At 38.2% G+C, this 22,609-nt stretch overlaps 1 long non-coding RNA gene across 1 annotated transcript; it reads right to left on the reverse strand.

Moving 5' to 3' along the window:
* Positions 1-2,509: 2,509 nt before the first annotated feature.
* On the reverse strand, positions 2,510-22,379 carry LOC106960549 (uncharacterized). The gene is made up of 5 exons (XR_001427595.1): positions 21,871-22,379; positions 12,684-12,802; positions 12,471-12,545; positions 3,041-3,100; positions 2,510-2,928 (listed from the first exon to the last, which is right to left on the reverse strand). It is a non-coding gene; the product is annotated as an uncharacterized LOC106960549 (long non-coding RNA).
* Positions 22,380-22,609: the final 230 nt, after the last annotated feature.

Consider the following 22,609-nt stretch of genomic DNA (forward strand, 5'->3'; position numbering starts at 1 on the left):
AACTGGTGAGAATCCTCAATGAACTCAGTTCTTTATCCATATACAATCTTTGTCTATTCCCCATGTCCACTGCAGCATCGTTGGAATCTTTTGGGTTGAGTGTGGGGCCGCAGTCGAATCATAATCCCGCGTCGTGGGTATACGGATCTTGTTCCTTTCTTGTGCAGCGAGCAGTCTTTATCATCCCGGGGTATCAGCACGCAGCCCTCCGTTGATTCTGCATCTCTGTGTGCTCGACTCGAATGCTGCGGAACAAAGAACCCCGATCCTTCTGTCTGGTGTCTATGTCTTATCAGCAACTGCTCAATTCTTTCATTTCTGCTTTTTTGTCGTGTATGTGTCAGCAGCCCACACAACTTTCCTCACGTACGTTTTTCCTTGACGTCAACTGCCTTTTGGTTGGCCTCAACCTTCAGACGAACTTGCCTTTTCCTTGGAACTGTACTTTCTGAAGTTCTCTGTTTGCCTTCTGCACCTGTTTCCTTCATGCATCTCAAAAATCCCACTTCCTGTTTCTTCCGTACTGACTGCTTGGACAGATGATCTCATATCCATCACCATCTTGGAGACATGTCTGTTCTGATGACCTAATGTCTTGGTCACCTCTGCTCCCCTTTCGGTTCCTCTTTTCCCCTGACCTTTCACCTACCCTCTACCTCCAACACAACATCAGTGACCTTTAGTTACAGTTACATGTTACACCATTTCAAGTTCAATGTCAAAATCACATTTATAACATTTAGTTTCTCTGATTTAGCATTCATTTATAATTTTATAATAACCATAACTTATTAGTTACTCTCATTATAATCATGATGTGAGTTATTATAGACATTTCTGAAAAGAAACCGAGAATAACCCATTATTCTAATTATTTGATACCATGTTACAGTTACTTGTTTCACCTGTAAGTACTTCCATAAGTATAAGAGTAAATATTCTTATAATCAAACCAACATCAACCACTGGTTAAACCAATATTAATTATTGGTTTAATCATAAGTTATTATTAATTTAAGTATTTTACTCTGGGTTTTATCCAATTACTCAAAATGTTTAGATTTTATTCTTTTTCTTAACATGCAGTTTCTCAGTTCTGTAAATACCCACATGTTGTATGTACTGTAGTGCATTAAGTCTTGGACTTTGCATGTAATCTCTTAATTTAAAAATAATTTGTGTGTGTGTGTGTTTTAATTGTGTGTCAGGAAATAAAGGAGATTCTGAACCCTGTCTATACCAGTGACCAAAGTGGCGACAGTAGTGAGTTATGGTGGCCCTCAGGTAAGGATGAGTCCTCTTTGTTCTGCCCTTCTCCATCTGAATCTGTACTCCTCAACCTGGATACTTCTTCCAGTCAAAGACTCCATCAACAGCCTGCCAAGCGGCAGACAGAGGCCCCTCTATCACTCTCTGCATGGCTGAAATGGGATCGGTTTGTTCAGGGTGAAGGGGCCTCATGGGCAGTGATGGGATACAGCAGCCAGGCTGTCTTCAGAAACAAATGACTTGAAGCACACCTCATTTTCCTGTCTTTTTAGGATTATTGAGATTTCTTATACAGACAGCAGCCATCAGTCACAGTCAGCGCTGAATACATTCTCTCTTCATGTGTTAGTGTTAAAAGAAAAAAAAACAAAACATTTGTTCCATTGTAACTATTCTGATGATTATACGAAAGAAAAAAAACTTTGAAGACAAGCTAGTCTTGATAACGGCAAATATACTACTGAAGTCTAAATCTAGAGAAAGATTGGCAATGATATAGTAGAGGATGTATGGTAAAATACATTATGCGCCACCTCTTACTTAGATTTGGCAGATGTCAATTGGATTGTTGAGACAAAAGTTGATTTATTTGGAAAGTGCCAGTTTTCATCTGGTGTTCATTTGCCTAGAAAGTCTGATTCGTTTGAGGAGGTGTGAATATGCAATCAAACTGATGCAGACCAAAAATGCAAACTCTGGTCCGTCTAAAAACCCAAGTCTCACTTGAAGGGATTTGTGAATGCGAAGCGTAATGGAGACAACTCCAAAAGCAGCAAGTTGGCTGCAGTGCAGGGCATTGGGGGTAAATTCAGAAAAAATGGCTCATAGTTATTTGTCAAAGACAAAGGAGAAACCCTACAAAAATCTGCTGTCATCCATTTTTGTTTATATTTGGTTATTTAGGAAGTTGTTCTCATGTCCTCTTCAGATGATTTTATATTGTTTCCATCAGTATTTCTGGTGCAGACCAGATGGGGGGAAGAAGTTTTTCAATCTGAACCACTCTAGTAAGTTTATGTCTGAATGGTTCCAAAGTAAAACAAGAAACATAGTGGTGGTTACAGCTAAAAGAGGTTCAATCGCTTACTAGTTTGAGGGAGGCAGATACTTTTTCACATAGGGCCAGGTTGGTTAGTTTTTTTCCCCTCTAAAGTCTTCCCTCTAATAATCTTTGTTTAATATAAAAAAATTCAGTGGATCACTGATGGTCTGCACTAGCGTCCTTACAAAAGACTCCAAGTTTTCTGTGAGAAACCCTGAATATATTTATTTTCATATCTTGATTTATTCTTTGAATGGTTGCAGAGTCATATATGCCACCATTATCCAAGAAAAAAGGAATCATCAAGATGTTTCCCTCAAAATAAGAAACGACAGCTTCTCAGTCTGGCGGGCTTAATTTTCTACTGAAACAAAGACTAACAGTGACGGTGCCCTCGGCTGCCTGTTGACACGTTCATTTTTCTGGGTGAAGATGTAAAACCCGCTGTTGTTTACTCAATTACCAAAGCCACAAATGGCACTCTTAAACTAAAATGTGTGACATTAATTGCCATTTAAGAGGTCTTTTTGTTTTCTCCTGCTAAACTGTTAAGATTGCTTACATTCCCTTTAACAAGATTGGTAGTTTTGAGATGAAGACTTGATCCCAGCAAGACGCTGTTGAGAGAGAAAAGGGCACAATTAGTTTCCAGATCAATTGGGATAGGGTGGGAGGAGAGGAGGGACCAAATCAATACAGTGATTATGCATGAAAACGTCATCTGCTTACACAGAGATCAAAGCGTCGATGATCTGAGCTGGAGCGACTCGGGTTCCAGCCATACATGATCTATGCGCCATGTGGGGGAGAGGAGAAGCCAGACAGATGAATATAGGAATGAATTACAGAAATGTAAACAAAGACACGATATTCTTACCCCAGGGCCTACCAAATTATGCTGCTTTTATTATCTCATTTTTAATCAATAATGTAGAAATTCTCTGATGAAGCACTTGGGTGTCCTCTGGGAATTTCAGCGTTGAAAAGCAAACAAAGAAAAAAAAGAAGTGGTGGTCTGCTTTTAAACCACTCTTTGTTCATGAGAGCCGCAAAGTCTGCTTGGTAAAGATGCCAAAAACCTGACATATTCTGAACAATCAGCACGGAGTCAGAGTTGGAAAGCCACACAGGTCTAACATTTACATTTGCTGCCGCAGAAAAGAGCAAGAAATCAAAGACTGTCACACGAATTCAAATATTTATGATTTCGAGAAAGCGTGAACCATCCTTTCTTCTCCTTTGAGGTCAAGAGGATTAAGATCAAATCTGGGCACGGAACGATAAGCGAGTATGCACAAAGAGATGACATCCTCCACTAGATTTACAGACCGCTACAAAAAGTCGTTCCAAGCATCCAGAACGGGGGGCTATCTGAAATCGAGGAAATCTTGCTGTGAATTATGGATGCTGCCTGAATGGGACATGTTGTTGTGTCGCTTTACAGAGAATAGGTAGCAGCAGACTGATAAAGTAAGTAAGATGAAAGAGCGGGCACACCTGGCAGGTCTGCTCACTAACATCTTTGATCCGCCGAGGCAAACATCAAAGGGCCCCGTCGGTAGCTTTGTGCGGACGCCAGGCGGGGAGGCAGTCGCAGCTATAAGCACCAATCTGCAGCGCAAAGTGCAATTCAACAAGAGCGGCGGCTTAGGAAAGATGGGCTATTTTTCCCACAGGCTGAAATTACAACACTTGTGCAAAGCCTCTCGATAACAGAGGTAAGTCTGATGTGATCAATTCGAGGACAAGAGCGAAGAAATTTCAGAGCAATTACTGTCACAGGAAATGTTTTCGGAACCAGAAAATACTAATAAGAAGTGTGAAAAGTATCTACAGTTTCCTGCGAATCTGTAAAAGTGTTGTGTTTTTTTTCCTTCCCCATTTGTTTTGTCTTTAAATAGCTTTTGCAAAACTGAGAACTAATCACACATCTAAAAGACTGATTTTGGTTTTAGATTTGATTTGACAGTCTGACTGCATAAAAAGAAGCCACAAAGTCCACAAACCAGATTATTACATGTTTTTTTGTCAGGCACAACAATAAGTTGTGCCAGACAAAAATATCAAATGTTTTTTCTCCCTAATTTTCACATTTTCATAATTTACGACCTTTAAAAAGTGTGATTGTGTGTACATAAACATTTTACTGTTGCAAAGCTTTCATTTATAATAATCAGTATGTCTAATTTTAAGTAATGCCCATTGTGTTATTCACTAGGAATGGAAATCAGAAATCATTACTGTTTAAACTTTACCTTTAATAAAATAAAGATACCTAATTTTTAAAGTGCAATCAGTAATTCTTTTATAACAAATTTATATCAGTAATGATTTATTGGTTAATGTCAAGTTATCATAACAAAGACATTTTGAATAATGTCAGCTTTGTATTAAAAGTGTCATAATTTACCGAATGACGCTTTATGACAACAGTCATAAATATTCATGAAGGCTTATTCATGTTCATGACAGGTGTTATGTAATGTTTATGACAGTGTCATGTCAGTCTTATTCACCCCCTTCAAATAAAGTGTTACCAGAAATACTGACTGCTAACCCCTGTAGGTGGGAGTTAGCAGTCACAATGTTGACCCTACAGTCTTTGCCAAAAGTCCGGAGTGATGAAAGCGATGTTGGGGTATTTGATATTTGATTTGAACCAAAACATAAAACAAGGCGCATCTAAAAATAAATGTGTGGACATTACTGTTCACTGCAAATTTGTTGTGGTGCAGAAGTAGCCTCGTGCAATGAACAGTGTTTGTGCATGTAACAGATGTGGCTTATCAAAAAAAATACGACTAAACAAATGAATGAACAAATTAAATCACGTACTGCACAGAATGACATGTTTTACAAGAAAAGCACGCATTTTTACAACTGCAGTTCTCTTATGAAATTTTATTTAGCTCCAAGATGTTTCGCAAAAAAAACAAAAACAAAACACCAAATAAAGCATAACAGCACAGTTGTTTAAACATGACTATATTCATATGATTCATTTGCGCACTAAAAGAAGCAGCAGCAAAAGACAAAATTAATCATTTAATTTACTCACTCAATTCTGATCAACTTGTAGGTGGTTTGCGTTGCTCCACAAACCCCTCAGAGTGATTTTAATTAGCTCTGGGACAACAATGAGAGCGGCTGCTACGTTGCCAGAGTTATGGGAGCTGCTTCACTCAATGTAATTAAGCATAAATAAAATTAATTTTTAAAAATCTGCATCGGTTTTTACATTCCTCTTGTGGCTGTTCTACTAAACACATATTTAAATCATGCTAATATTTGACTTTTTTCCACTATGGGACCATTTATAATTGGTGGTGCACAAACTAACAAAATGGTAATGGTACTTTTTTTTTTTCTTTTTTATATTTAATTATTTACAAAGGTCATATGGTTTCATGTACACCATGGTAAAGAGAACTGTTGTGTTAACATTATGCATTCAATATTCAAACTGGCAGGAGCCCAAATTATCCAAAAAAACCAGTAATAATTTTATAGCATCTAAAGTCAGTACTTTCAAATAATTTTTTATTAGAAATTAGTTTACTTCAAATCAAAATTTAAGGTAAACTTTAGTCATTGCTCTCATTGCAGGTATGGGCAAATGTGAGGTATTTGCCATTTTCTCCAAGAAGTTTCCTGATTAACAAAGAACACCAAACATCTACCTTCCTAAAGTCTCATCTTTTCCATTTTTGAAGAGTGGTTAAAATAAAATACCAACTGTGCTACATATTTTTACCACAAATTCAGAAATCATTCAAAGTTCTTAGTTTCTTACAGAAAAATGTAAAACTACAAAAACCTTGGGTATATCTTTATAGGAAATTATTTCAGTAGGTTAGCACAACAAATATTTTACAAAAGCAACCATTTCTAATGTGGTTGTTTTCCCTTATTCGATACATGTGAATAAATAAGTTTTATTTTGTAATTGTTGCCATGCAAAACTGTGCTAGTGCATTATAAGATGGCAGCTTTAAAGGTGGTTGGGGACCACTGCTCTACAGCAGTAAGATTGCAAAAAATATGCAGCTGTAACAAGACATATTATGTGTATTACTATTGCAGGTTAAAGATTTAGACTGTAAAAGTCAAAAAGTTGCATTTAAGATGAATTGCTTCCAAGAAAACCGACACTTCCACCTAATACATGGAGGTAAATTACACTTTAATCTCTTTGTTTTATAGTAGAATGCACAAAATGTGTGCAGAGTGCAGATGATGCTGCTGCATAATAAAGCTGAATATTTAGTAGTAATCTAACATCTCCTACAGTCTCTATTTATTCTGGGTTTCCATTATGGATAAAAGTGCAACTGTCTGCACATTAAAAGCAATTTAAAAAATGATCCACGCTGTAGAATTAACGTACAAGAACAATTTTTCTTTCAGTTTTCCAAGATAATGTAGCAACTGAGCTGACTTGATAGTAAAATAACACATTTAAAGAGGCTCTAGCAGACAAGTGAAAGCTGAGTTTTCCCCAATATGATTTGACTTTACTTGTTAAAAACATTTTATGCCAAGATTACATATGAGAAATAGAGCGTTATATGTCAGTGATTTCTGGTTGTAGATGCAGAGTTTTTATCTAATCTTTTTGACATTGAGGGACTTGCATACAAATGCAGGCTTCACAAAAGTCATGTCAAGGGGAAATTTAGGTCTAAATGTTTATTTACATAAATTTAACACAAGACATATGATAGAGCCAGAAAACGTTTTGAAAGGGTGAAACAAAAACACAATTGTCCTTTCCAAACTGTCTAAGTAGAGAACTTAGTTAAGGCGAATTTACACCAGCCCTGTTTACTTCACTTTAATCAAACTCTGGTTCATTTGACTAGAAAGTCCGGTTCATTCGGGGAGCTCTGAATGTGCAACCGAACTCTGATGTGGATAAAAAAAAACGAACGCTGGTGGGTTTGGCTGAAGTGAAATCTGGTGCAGTTTGAATGCATAAGCGGACAAAAAAGCGCTCCAAAAACAGGAAGTGGACTATGGTGCAGGGCATTCTGGGTAAATACAATCAAACAAGTGAATCCCTGTGGGCATTAGAGTAACAATGCCAGTCATAACCTGTAGATGAGTGTTGACAAAGGCTTTATGTCTTGAATTAGATTTAAGTTTGGGTTTTAAATCTGAATTTAGTTTAGAATTTCACTACAGTCACAATGATGTCCACGTCCTCACTAGATGAGTCTATATACAAATCTTCACTTTATGAGCTTAAAATTTCACTAGCACCTCTGCTTTCAATCCGAGTGGACAATGGCATTTTAAATGTAGCATCCTCACTCCTTAGCAAGAAGAAGCATTTTATGAGATATTTTTATTTCTCAATTTAGTGCATTAATTGAATTTAAGCTTTACAGCTGAAGCCAGCTGACGAGGAAATGTGGAAATAATGTTGAAATATGCCTTTAGCCATCGTCTTCCTATGATTTAGGTTTGAATACTGTATTTTACAATATTTATCCAAAACAACAACAAATTGCATATGTTATCCACTCACACCATGTGTGTGTAAGAGTTGATCGCGTATAAAGTGCATTTTCAATCTACATGTAACAAACAGCTAAAATGCCAAGTGCCCACCTATTGTACAGTTTGCTCATTGTTCCCTCTGACGACGGCTCTACTGTTTGGCTGCTCATTGAGCTGCGGAGAGAAAAAGGCTGACCACTTTCTCCAGTATAATTGGACAAATTCATCAATTACATCAATAGCAAATTACAACGTTCATAATTGATCCCTGGGCTGCTGCAGTATAGGTCATCCCACTGTTCAATAGCTATACCGCAATATTCATGTTACACTGAACATATTCAGGAACTAATTAAATCTCAAAGGAGGCGATCAATGTTTGAAGAGGCCTGGGAAAACTATTGATTCTCGTCCACAACAGAGATCTCTTAAACCAGTGATTTAATCTGCATGACATGATATGGGCTCGTCTTGTTATTAGGATACCGGGCATGCTAATTTTGCTTGATGAATTTCATTTGCTGAGGTAACACTTTTGTGTACAATCACTGGTCCTTCTTTATTGCATAGATGTGATAAAAATTTACACATAAATGGAAATAAATTCTTCAATTGCACCTTTTGCATCCTCACTTCGGGGCTTCTATTAACTACGAGATTACATTTGCATTGAACAGGTACAGAGGCAGAGTACCCAGGAGCAATCACAGTACTTGTAGAAGGAAGGTGGCTATCAGCATGAGATTTCACGAAATGAATCAATATCCAGGACAGCAGGGAAAAAAAACGCCAATGCCTGGATATAGACACCATTACTGCGACAAACACTGATTGTTGCTTGCCTTATTCTGTAGTGATGGGAAAGACTGCTAATATCATGCTATTGTGGCTCTTGCATGCACAACCATGCACTAAAAGCACAAGAGTGTAGACTCTTATTACATTAATCCATTCTATCTGCTCCTATTATATACACACAACCACTTTATGACGTAGATCCGTTCAGTTACTTCTTAGCACAAGTAATGGAGGTAATCATATGGTAGCAACTTGGTGCCATTAGGCATAGATCTGAAGAAAAGCAATTTAAGGACATTTTAATGCTGGATCATTTAGTACCAGATGAGCTTGTCTGAGTAGTTCATAAATTGCTACTCTACTGGGAGTTTTAGCCAAAATTATCAATGGATAGAGAAAATGGTCCAGTTGTGTGAATAACAAAAAGGGGTCAGAGGATAACAGACAGTCCAATGCACACCTGGTTTCTTTAGAAATCACTGAACAGCTCAGCATCAAAATACATTAAAGATCTGTTGCTGCATCAACCATCCAGACCACCTGGGTCTTCTGATTATAGTTTACCATCCATCTCCAGAATCAGAACCAAACATGGAGAAAGGCATTCAGTTTTCATGCTCATCCAATCTGGAGCAAACTTCCAGAATCGTGTAAAGCTGCTGAAACACAGTGTCTTTAAATCGAGGCCAGAAATCCACCTGTTCAGAGCCGCATTTCATAGTAACTGGAATATTAATAAATATATTTGATGCTATGCTATGATGATTGTCGTGTCGTTTATGGGGTTTGTTTCATAATTTGTTACTGCATTGTGTTTTTATAGTGTGTCACACTTTGAACTTAATATGAACCAAAATATGTCAAGAGCATTTTCTTTGACTTGTTAAAATCGAAACCATGAAGAATTTAGGCAAAATGGACTCGCTCTCCAGCTAAACAGGATGTGTACCTAAGGACTTGAAGGTTGTGTGTTTATAGAGATGAAAGATGAAAAATTTAAACAAGTGCAATTGCATGAAGACAGCTCTCGTTTTTATTTCCCGTCTGTAATCAACGTCCATCTTGAACTGGGAGTTCTGCGCTTAATACTGGAGTGTCTGCAAAGGGTATTTTAAATTTTCTGAATTCATTAGAAAATAAAACCAAATGGATTGAAATTACAGCCACATCAAGTAATCCGCATGCCGAGGAGAGTATCTGCAAATCCTAGCTTATGATGAACTTAAGGGACGTTGTTATTATCAGGTCCCTGCTACATAACTCTGACATTTAAGTTTTTAACAGTGGACCACGTGCAAAAGATAAATGGTCTTTGAGTTGCAGTTCTCATGCCACATAATTTTGTGGACAAGAGTCTAAATGTTTTCCGTGTACAACATCAAATTTACAAAAGACAATGCAAGATGTTCTTATCATTTCAAGTAGAAAGCTAAACTAATTCTTACATCCCTTGATCTGCAAATGCAGCTATATTGACTCAAAAACGCCACACTCATGGTGTCACTGAACTCAACTTGCATAGTAGTTGAATCCCAGCTGCTAAAGTGCAAACAGTGAATCAGTATAGCATAGCTAACTAAAACAAAGCATGTGTGAACCTGATATTTGAGTCAGTAATAAGATAAGGTTGGTTGTAATCAGGGCACTTTATTTTATATTTAAATTAAATCACTCCTTTGTTTTATGCTACATTTGTAGAGCGAGTCAGGGTGGTTTGATTCAGGTCTACAGTCCAATTTTATTGAATATGAAGCTTCTCTTTTCTGGGTAGGTGACATTTAAAAGGTTCAGTGTTCACTTTAGGCAACAGTAAAAGGTTTAAATTCATTAATAGCTGAAATACGGTCCATGTCATTTCAGGCTACTCTTTCCTCCTCCATCCCTTCTCTCTCTCTGCTGATGACCTTTCTCTGCTGTCCATGTCTCTGTCCCAGTGAAGAGGGTACTTGGCCGCTCTCCATTTTGTCCCAAATGAGGCCAGCTAAAGGGAGGATATCAATGTGTTTTTTTTTTCTCTCCTGGAGTCATTGGAAACAGCTGTCAAGCTGTCGTCTGGCACAGAACGGCGGCCGGAGCCGGCAGGGAGGAGAGACACACATACCCGCTTCCTCTATGCTCATAGTAAAACGGTCACCTGAGCGGATTCACGGTGCCGCGCCCCCAGCAACACTTAAAACTCAGGGATATAAACAATGAGGTAGCTATGCTCCGACAGGGAACACTCCCAGCACTGAAGCCATGTTTCATAAATACTGCCCCTAATAAACTTGAGATCCCTTTTACATGTCCTTGGATGATCTCAGTCACACATAGACTAAAGCCTGCAGCTGTAGGATGTAACACAGCACCCAGCAAAAGTATTCACACTTCTTGACAGATTCCCCATTTTAAGTTTTAACCTGTATTTTATTACAATTTTTTGTCATAAACCAGTGCAAAAATGCAAACAATTATGATTTTTTAAATGATTTTACCAATCTCAAAAGCGTGGTGTGCATAAGGAATGTACAGCGTGATGTTTTACGTGCAAGATTCCGCTACTGGTTTTAGCTGTTAAGTTATCAACATAACGATCTAAATCTTAAATGTACGTGTGATATATATAGGAAAAAGGGATGCAGTGCTTTGCATCTAATTGTCAACATCACAAAAGCTAGATCAGAAGGTCAGGAAAGGTTTTAATAAAAGAAATAATAATAAAAATAATAAAAACAGCGAGTGAAAGTAGGTCAGTTATGCTAGCTTGACTTTTACAACCTTAGCATGTAGATGTGCTGCAGAATTCAGCGTGTTTTGCATCAGTTAAAAAATGTATTAAAAGGTTTCTTGCTTCTTCCTACTCCTTTTTGAGCATGTTAAGATTATTGTAGTACAAAAAGGTGTCTTTTGCGTTCCTTGTTCATGTGCATGATTTTATACTTCTATCATGTTCGATATAAATAAATAAATATAAAATAATAAATAAAAAGACAACCCACATACCAACTCTGACAGATGATCAGTAGATCATCGCAAAATAAACATCAAGCCTGAAAACATAACACCGAAACCGACTGAATGTTTTTTGTGTGGTAAATGTTTGCTTGTTTTTTGGTGTCAAATCCTGACATATTAGCGACACTGTTGTCAGTCAGGTGAACAGGTTTTTCAAAGGATTTGGTTTGTTTGACACAGCAGCTGAAAATGTAACATAAGTTTCCATTTCGTTCCCCAATTGAAGTGAATGTACCAGACTATCAGGTGAGAAAACACCCATAGTGCCACAAAGCTGTTGCTGCTAAGAAGAACGTAGGTGGCTCTATTAAGTATCAACTCAGGTGAGCATAAATGCACACCTCACTTTTCAGATTTTTACTCTCTAAAATCCCCATAAAACACATTGAAGCTTATAAGGTTTAAGAAAAATGTGAACATTTTTTCGAGGTACTGTATAACTGTATATGTCCTTGGGTGATCTTGCATCAGTAGCTGGAGCTGAATGATCTGATCTGGGGAAACGGTGCTCCTCTATATATTCATATAGGTAACAAAGACAAAAGGCTGGCTTGACAATGAGGTAATATTAAGGGGCAAGTGAAATGAAATGCTTCAGAATAAAAAATGTGCAGCAGAGAGGGGAGGTTTCCATGCAAACCTTTAGCATGTGTTTCATTAGCAGGACCTGACCTTATCTCCTTGGTCCAAACCTTATCTCCCACAGATGCAGCCAGCATGCATAATGGGAGAGGGTCCCTTTGTGCCAAATGCTCTGGGCCAGACCTCATACTTCTTTTCCTGTCTCAGCCTCCCTCCACCCCCTTACAGCCACAGCTGTACACATAACATCTACACTTAGAGAAGGATGCAGAAAGATGCTCACCTCCAATGTGTTCATCAGCACCTCAGTCATACTTTTTCTCCCCCTACAGAGGCTGCCTTTGTGTTTCTCCAGTGCCTGAAAACCACAGACACAGCCAGGTTTTATTTCACCACCAGGAAAAAAAATTAATCTGAGACTAAGTTCCTTTGTCATCTATGTAACTACATGAAGTTTATCAAATGTTTATAGGAAAAAAAAAAAGTAAAACCCTACAGTAACTATTGTTGGCTGCAATTTTATTCGGCGTGTTTGTGTGCGGAATACAAGATGAGCAGTGGCGCGACGAGGCTAGCTGCTCCATATTCATGGGGTTCATCATATCCAAGCCGCCACTGTAAACAAAGAATATTAAACACAGATACTGAGGGACTGCCTAATGAACGCATGCACGTATTACTCAGAGTGTAATGAAGTGATTGAATTCCTCTTTCATCCAATATTTATTGAAGTAATATTCCTGAACCCCTTTCTGAGTGAAATAAGAACTCTGGAGTTCAGTCGCACACCTCTGTGGCCTCTGAGCACAAACACTACCACTCATTAAGGAAATAAATACAAATCTTTGACTTAATGAAAAATATAAAGTCAATACATCATCCCTCAGCTGAGAGGATCAGATTATTGCCGAGCTAATATTCAAGAGGAGCTCTGGTGATGTTAGAATGCGTGTACATTGACGCTATCTCGAAGAAGTCCTGTTGTCCACGATGCAAATTAAATGTCTGAATCTCATTACCTCTAAATTATCTGTCACAATCTACTTACAATCTCATTAATCTTCGCTGAATATTCAGGAGAGCCGGCTCATGACGAGTGTGGGACACCGGCGGAGCATGACAGCCTGGTGGGATAACTACTCCTGCAAACAGCGCAGAGCAGCGCAGCGCAGCACAGTGCCGGAGCAGGGTAGAAAAGCCCACCGGTCCCCGGAGACGTGTGGTCTCCGTTTCTGGAGCCGGAGCAGCTGACAGGTTACCGAGGCAGCTTACAGAAAGGGAAAAAAAATCCTCTGGAAGCCTCTGAAACCCAAATCACCTTCAAAATGTGACAGATCACAGCTGTGTACTCCAAGCCTCTTTCATCACACCTGCCAGTACAGACTCAGCTTCTCTGATTTCCATGTGGGTTTTTTTTTTTTTTTTTTTTGCCCTTTCCAAAGGCCAGGAAGCAGATTTTAGACCAGGCCGACACCCACAGCGTACATCTCTATTGGAAAAGTCCATCGTCCATCCAACTTGAGAGAATTTCTGACTAAACTGACTTCCATTAATAAAGCTTTTCTGCCAACACACACTACAGCAGACTTGCAGTGTTTCAGCAGGAAGATGAATGGCTATTGGGCTCCCTCTGTTGGCCTGTATGCATAGATCTGCATTCTGTCAGGGTTAAAAGGGTTAAGTCTGGGGATATTCATCTCTCTGGAGTAGTAAAAGTCCTTTTTAATCACATTTTGTACTCTCCAACTCATTTTCATATGCATTAGATTATGTCACCATTGATAGAGATGTGTATATTTCACTTCATTAGCAGAACCTGTATGCTTACAGGTTCTACTCATCCTTTATTTTGAGAACATTTAAGAGGGAAAAAATTAAGACGACTTCAACTTTTTTTTTCAGCTGACTTTCAAAGAACTTCTGATTCGCAGTCTATAGCTTTCCATTTCCCTGAGGTATGAATATGACATGAAACAGAAATCGGTCAGTTTTAAACTCTACTCTAAGCGAGGTTCCATATTTATCTTGACAAAATGCAGAGACAGGTGGAAAAGTGAGGGAGATGGGAGATGCAAGTTTACAGCTCACCTATAGAGAACTACAGCAAAGTGGAGTCATTATTCCAACCCTTAGACCATATTTACAACCCTACATCCTGATGATAATAATAATGAGCTTTTCAGCAACAAGCACTGAACCAAAAGATTTGTCCATCCCTTCAGTAAGTTACGATGTTGAGGTTGCACTCAGTCACAGATTGTGTTTGGACTTGCACAACTTTTCTGCAAATCTGATCGATCATCTTAACATTTTCTGTATTTCCTTCTTTCCTGACTAAATCACTTTGACCAAAAGTCTCTTCAAAGCCAAACTTGCAAAATGAAAGCAGGACACCATTTTGTTTTTTAAACCATTTTGAGATGCTATGTAGGACTGCAGTAAACAGTTCATGTTAACTTGAACTAATGGGGCTATTTTTATTTATTTATTTATTTATTTAAAAAGGTACCATATTTTCCGGACTATAGAGCATACCTCTCTATAAGCTGCACCCACGAAGTTAAAAAAAAAAAAAAAAAAAAACTGGAAACGTACAAATATAAGCCATACTGGGCTATAACATGCTGATATCTCCACTGCTCTCGGTTTTCCACAAAGACGCAGCCTTGTGGGTTATCAATCTGTACTACCAGATCGATAACCCACAAGTTAAAAGCTGCATTATATAAACTTCTTCGTGTGGTTTCCACGATGAGGGGGTATGAGTTTGAAAACATTTCTCTGTCATGCCTGCTGCTAGCATGTGCTTGTTCTAAATGAAAATTAACGCTTTCATCTTTGATTTCCAATTTTGACTTCCAATGATTCACTTTCTGCTAAAGAGCCCCCTGGTGGTTGAAATAAAATCCACAGAAAAGCCGCACCGGGCTATAAGCAGCATGGCTCAATGGGTGGGGAAAAAGCAGTGGCTTATAGTCCAAAAAATACGGTACATGAAAATGTTATTTGCACTTTAAATATTAATTGTTAAAACCCTTCTTGGGAAGATGATGTGCAATTTTAACTTTTTTTGAAAGATCATGTTATGGCAAAAATTAAGCTGAAAAAACTATTCAATAAAAATCAGTAATTTCTTGCTGCAACAATCACAAAAAAAAAAAAAACGTTCTGAAGAGACTCATTAAGATGTGGGAAAGTACTGGGGGCACTTTGTTAGAGGGCATTGGTACTTGGATCTTGGATCATGGATTCAAGTACCAAAACATGTTAATTAAAGATCTGGTGGAATCTACCAGTAACCTGGAAATGTGTAATATTTCAGAAGCAATTTAAAAATTTGAAAATCAACCTTTTTCCATGGCTAACTTAGTCTCCAGATCAAAATACTTTACAACCTATGACATGAATAAGGAAAGAGAAAGAAGTCTTTGGAAGATTTAGACAGATTGTGCAAACATCCTCTCTTTATGCACCAACTTTGTTAAATGTTATAAAAATACTGTTTTGTTTTGGGCTGAAGGGTCTGTATAAAGTATTGATAGCGGAGGTATCAACAGACGTACCAACAGGGATTTTATTATATATATTTAAAAATAATTCTTAAGAAGTTCTGTAAACCACTTTTTGTCCCAAAATTCAAGGTTGCATTTTTCCATGTTCTACTGCAGCACAATACGAATTTATTTATAATATGTTTTTCACATCTTTAACAGAGGGGGTAGCAAACAGAGGTGGTCCATGTCTGTATGTGGAACTTTGTTATGCATGAACTCTGGTAATTTTGCCACAATTGAAGCTTTAAGAAGTAGAAATAGTTTGCGCTCTCAACAAGAGTTACAAGGTGAATCTGCAAGAAACAAAGGCTGCTCGAGGCATTATAGTTGTAAAATAATAGCCAAACTGCAGACATCCTAAATGATATAAAGATAAATTCTCATCAGCTGCCTGCTCATCCTCCTGTTTCAGGCAGGCAGCACAGAGGAATCCATCCCAGCAGACTTCACAGCACATTTTTCTCCTCAGGCTACAAAATTCATGGCATTTTTTTTTTCTCCTTTGCAATGATAACAGAAAAACAAATCCCCCTACACTTCATTATTCAACCCCTGGTTGAATGAGATTATTAAATGTTGAATAATGAACATAATACAGTGTAAAGATATGCAGGGCACCACCTCTTTAATCTCTGGAACTCTGACTTGAGCTGCTCTCTGGACCAGCTGGGTAACACAAAATGCTGCACTCAGATTATTATTGCTGCAGGATCACATGAACTAACCGCAGCTTCTGAGTCTAATTAGAAAAATGAGTCCTGAACTATGTTCTCTGTCTTTATTGTTTCTAAGGAGCTGCACTGCTATTCATAAATTATTCATGCACAAAAAAGCAAAGTCTAATTTACCCACCTAACAACTACTGGGTGTTTGTAAAGTTACCCAGGCAAAAATGAACAGAAATCCTGGGGTTATTTATCCTGCCATAGGAGGAAAAATTGGGGGTTTTAAGGTCATTGTTTCACCAGGTTAATTTGTCTATAAATGTCACCTTTTCAAACTAACCATTTAGTTGGCAAACTAAATGCTCAAAACTAAATAATTAGCTCCAAGCTAAACATATAGCTAGTGAATTAAATGTATGACTAGCAAACTACATATTTAGTTAGCACAGTAAATATTTGCTGGCAAAAATTTTAGTTAGAAAACTAATTATTTAGCTCAATATTAATCAGCAAACGAAATATTTAACTCCAAAATAATTATTTAGTTGGCAAACTAATTATATGGCAACCAAACTCAATGTTTAGCTCCAAACTAAATGTATATCTTGCTACCTCGACATCTAGTTTTAAAAGGTGACATTCATAAATGATTAAATAACATGTCGAAAATGTTTAAAAATTGAACCTCCATTTTTTTTCTCTAAATAAACTAAATTATTGCTGCCAGTTTTTGGCTGTGCAACTTAACTAACACCATCCCATAACATCATGCAACGGTCATAGTTGGTATTTCGCAACAAGCATTTTTTGGCATTACTTTTAACAAAAAATCTGAACTAATGCTTGATCGTATTGGTGTTCGGTTCCACTGGAGAACAATTAGCAGCAGGATTACAACATAAGATGGTGTGCATGAACACCATGTTATGGATTATATTATGCATCTTGGATTATATTGAAACTTATATCAATAACAGGTAAGCACTACCAGTTAACCAAAGTTTACAATAACAGGAAAGACTTAGAAAATCTATATGAAGGCTTCAACTTGAATTGTTCAAGTTAGAGGTTATGAAGCAATTATGCTGTCTTTGGGTCAATTTTCCGGATCCAAGCTAAAAAGAAAAGAAAATTTAAAAAACGTCCGAGTTGAAATCGTCTTAAAGTTCACCTCAAATGACATCTACTTTCATCATATTTGGAGCCAACGAAGCAAAACTGTTCAGGCGTAGTTCAGAGTCTGCAGTACGAAGCCGTCACATTAGATGACTTGTGATCTCAAGCAAAATCTACCCAGAGCATGACACAAAATCCATACATTTTCAAGTTGTGAGTAGATTAGTTATCAAGCATGTTATGAGACCAATTTTCACAAAGAACTGACACAAAACAGTTTTTCACCTCTCTTTCTTAACAAGAGACACCTGGAAGAACAAACAGATCCTACACTGTTCCCAAAACCAAAACGCCTGCTTCTCTGTCAGTGAAGGGGGTGGAAACATTTAGGACAGGACAGATGTTCACCTCTGACATCAGTTCTATGAAATATTTATGGTACATATAAATATATGAGGACAGCATATGGCAGGAAGAGATGTGTTTGTAGACCTGATTGGAACTGGAAAGGTTACATTACCATTATCTGGTGAGATGTGTGTCAGGGTGTACATTTTTTAGCAGTATGAGGATAACAATATGTGTTGTAATGCACAAAGCTTCACGATTTTACATGCACATGGCACTGTTACACGATTTGCATACAATTGGAGGCAGCTGTGTGCAGTTTTTCCCTGAAAAATTACAGGAAAAAAAAGCTTTGTTTTCAAAATCAGAAAAAAAACAACTCCCTGCATACATGCTGATGACATGATTATAGCATTTATATATTGATGATTATAACATTTGCACTTAGATACCAGGTTTTTAGATTCTAACACATGTAGCTTAGGTCAGAAGTTGACTTGCACTCCTCGCTGGATCCTTTAAATACTTTTGATTAAAACAACAAATGCCTTCCAGGAATTTGGAATATATTTGGTGCACACGGTTAACTTACTGTGGATTCTCTGATCCAGGCAGGTTTCAAAATTTTACATCCCCTCAGTGTTTGGATAACTGTCCCTTAGGAAGTCGTAAAGAAATCACTCACTTTTTGGAGTCATCACCAAACATACCAGACCTTTCTTGGTATGTTTGGTAACATTCATTGACATTGGCTGGTTTTATTGACATAAAGTGAACTCTGGCGCAGTTCGAACTGTCCAGAGACCACTCCAATAGCAGGAAACAGACTATAGCAGGGCATTCTGGGTAAAGAACCAAAACAAACATGCAACCCTAATACTAGCCGGAGAAATGGCTTGTGGTCTTTTACCAAAGACAAAAGAGAAATCCTACAACTGCTAAAATCTAACGCACTTATTTTCATTTGATTAAGAAGGAAGTTGTTCTCATGTCTTCAAAGGTTTTTGTGTTGTTTCCTTTTTTTTTTCTAGAGTTTAGTTTAACACATTGCAGAGTGAAAACGAACCAGATCAACTGAAAACGTAACAAATATTTCAATTTCGGTCCACGATTGAACCGAATCAGGTGAAGAAAAACTCCTGAGACACCCCGAGAAAAGAAAAAAGAAATTATGTCTGAATTTACTTTATTTCATTTCCCTTCTTGATATTCTCTCTGTAGATTCCTTTTGTTTTCTGTGTCTGTTAGTCATTTTGTCAAAATAGCCAATTTACACAAATATTTCCATGCTCAGAAATAAATTTCTTTGGTCAACCAGGGAAGACGATGTGTCCTGAGGACAGTTCGTTTGACCTTCGCTGCCAGGATGAGGAGTCCGTCTTAAAAGAAAGACAGTCAGGAGCTTATGGAGCAATGTCTTTAATGAGCTACGCCGGGGCTGGGTTTTTTTCCACACATTTAATTAGACAATTATGCACCCTTCTACGGAAGAGGGAGCATTCAGGGTCACCGGGGGCACGCGCGGGGGAAGATGCCACAATGCCTCCCCCGTCACATGAAGAGGGAAGGGGGCTAAATCACAGGTAAGTCCCTCCGGGGCAGAGCTCAGACCCCGCTCCCCGTTTGGGATCCATTACAGGCTCATCCCATTTAAATTCAGTTCAACCGGCTTTGTCCATATTCATTGTGTTTGTGACCGGGCAGGAAATTGCCCTTCCAAAGACGCGCTTGGCAGATACCAACTCCGCTGCAGTCTGGCGCCGTTAAGCAGCCTGTCCTCCACAGACGAAACCCACATCGAGAAACTGCAACCTGAAAACAAAACCCCGGACTGCTCAACCTTTCGCCAAACGCACAAACGCGTTCGCCATCAGGGTGGCGGGTGGCAGCGCTTCATTCCAACAGTGCCACGTTTCCCACCAAAGAATTATAATTACAGATTCTGCCACCATCTGCTATCTGTGCTTGTCACTGCTCATCCTTCACCGGTGCCAAAACAGGCTCCAGGTTTTTTTTTTTAGTTAGTTTGTTTGTTTTTCTGTGGCGAATAGCATTAACCTCGTGTCTGCTGTCCCTGCGGATGTGTCGCTTACACGACGAGGCTCAGACATGCAAAACCATGACACCATGACGTTTAGCAGGCAAAGGTTGAGGTTCTGGAAGTAGTTGTGAAGAAGAGCCAGGTCTCACAAACCAATAGTTGGAAAACCTCTGCTGCAGATGAGACGAAGCTATTTCAGGTCATGGATGGAATGCTTTTAAAAGCTTTGATAACTTAAAATAAATCAGCAAAACTCACTGGTCATCACTTCCTTTTTCACCCTTTTGTTGTTTGCAAAGAATTTAGGAACCCCGATTAGCGGTGCAAAGTTACTACATTATATTCGTTCTTAAAGGGGCAGTATTGTGTGTTTTCCAGGCATACAGTGCCATTTTATAGCACAATCAAGTTAACTTCAGTTGTTCAAAAAATGCTGTTAGAAGAAATTTGATTTCGTAATTTGGCGCACTGAAATTGGGCCTCTGTCTCTTTAAAAACTCCTGGTCTTTCTGAAACTCGGGAAGTCATCACAACATCACCAAAGAAGTAGCTCATATACTGAGCTCAGCAGATGTGCAGTTCTACCAGGTGTATGCTGATTGCTGCTGGCTAGTCTGAAGGAGCGAAGAGGGGAAAGTCTTTCATTTTCTTTTAAACACTATTTTCTGTGCCCTGAGATAGCATATGGCTATTTATTTGAAATAAGTGTCTAGTTTCTGGTGATGTTATGCTTTTAAAACTGAAAATATTTTTTTAATATAGAAAACTGAGTTACAGATAAAGAATTAAACGAAAAGTATTCTGACTCTGCTCTGCTGGTAATCCTGTTAGCATATTGGCAATCTACGAAGCAGACATTGCAGCTTTCCAATTTTAGGCCTTCCTGCTTTTCCCATTATAAAATAAAAAATACATACACTCCGTATAGCCCAATATAAAACATAATGCAGAAATTTGCCTACACAGTACAGTTACAAGTATGGATGGGAGGAATGCTACTGTGTTTCTACCCTCAATAGAAATAGCATTTTGATTGATAGGACTGTGGTGATATTAGACTAAACAATTTATAAAAGGAAAAAGGAGAAGAAGCAAAATAGAGTATTTTCAAACAGAGGTGACTCAAAGGTAATTACCAGTCTGGTTCAGGAGGCGTTAGCTGAGTTGGGATTGTATTCAACTTATGCGACAAATACAAAGTAAAAACTTAGTGTACACTTCTACATGTACGTTTTAAATGTGTAATTTTTTTTTAAATTTCTGCTCATGTAACCTTACATCTGCAGCTTCCCAGCTGACCATAAATCATCAAGTTCTAGTTGTCCCTGAACAAATTATGTGCCATGCAGAAGAGGAGCGGCTTTTCCCAGGTAGGAGGACGGCCTGCAGAGAGACGGACAGAGAGGCATTTCTGACCGCTGCTGTTGAGAGCAGACAGAGGAAGACAAGATACTGTTCCTGCCTATGTTCCTTATTCTGCACAGTCTAAAACACATAGTCATTGTCTCCTTTTTGGTTTCACTTGGACCTCAAGCCTGGTGACCGACTGGTCTGCCTTCGCTGTTCTTGTTGGTTTAAGAAAGGCCAGATATTTGTTTCATTAATCAGTGACATGAGTGGCTTTTCTTTACAACAACCCATTTAATAGAAAACGTAAAGCTGGTTCGACAAAGTCCATAAACCAAGATGACATTAATTACAAGATAAATTGGTTTCCTCCTCAATCGTTTTCTTCATTATTAAAATTAAATTGCAACTAGAACTTATTAAAACTTGTTAATTTGTCCAGGCTGATATAGCTCAGAAGCTAAGAAGTCCAAATCTGAAGGACAAACTTTGAAGCTGTGAAGCACAACTGGTATCAATTAGCTGCAATCTGGAAGCAATTATTTCACACTGTAAGCTTTCTATATAGCTCATTAATGTATTATTTATTTATTTTTTTAACTGGAATGTTACCTTGAAGTGCAGTAAGAAAACATGGCAGTCTGAAGTAACTCCCCAGGCTTCCTCTATTTAGGTGTTTGGTCCTCAAGTGGTTCTCTCGGGTCTTGGTTAGCTGTCCTGACAAGAATTTATGTCTCCTTCGTCGAAACTACTGAAACATTACAACATAATCCTGTTTCACATATTTTTACAAGAGCTAGCTGAAGGAAGCTTTGCTTTGCCAGACGTTCTGGTAAGCTAACAGTTTCACTAATGCGAGCACAGCTCGTAAAGACGCCCAAGATAGCTTCAAATCTAATGCTGCGTTCCCGTTGTACTCGGAACTGGGAAATTCCAACTTCACACTCGAAATAATGTACTACAATGCCCTTAAGTCGAATTTCCCACTAGGAAAGTGGGAGATTATTTATATGAATTTAAATATGGATTGTTGAAAAATTGGGCAAAGAGAAGCAGTGAGAAATATAATCTGAATTAAAATGCCAAGAAGGAGGATCTTGTGGCATGACCTTTAAGTTCCAGTAGAGTCACATGATTGTGATTGACAGCAGTAAGACCCGCCTCCTGGCTCTGATTGGTTATTTTTAGTTAGCACTGGGAGGAGGCAGACAAGATAAAGTTTTGTCACAGATTATCTCACATAGCGTTACTGTCATGACATAGCGACAGTTGAGACTATTTTTTTCCCGACTTTTTATATCCATCTGTACCAAATGGGAATCAACTTATGCATAAATTTGATCTTTCCATC

The sequence above is a fragment of the Poecilia latipinna genome, unplaced genomic scaffold (assembly GCF_001443285.1).
Source record: "Poecilia latipinna isolate Pla-1442-1.1 unplaced genomic scaffold, P_latipinna-1.0 Scaffold1194, whole genome shotgun sequence".
NCBI lineage: Eukaryota > Metazoa > Chordata > Actinopteri > Cyprinodontiformes > Poeciliidae > Poecilia > Poecilia latipinna.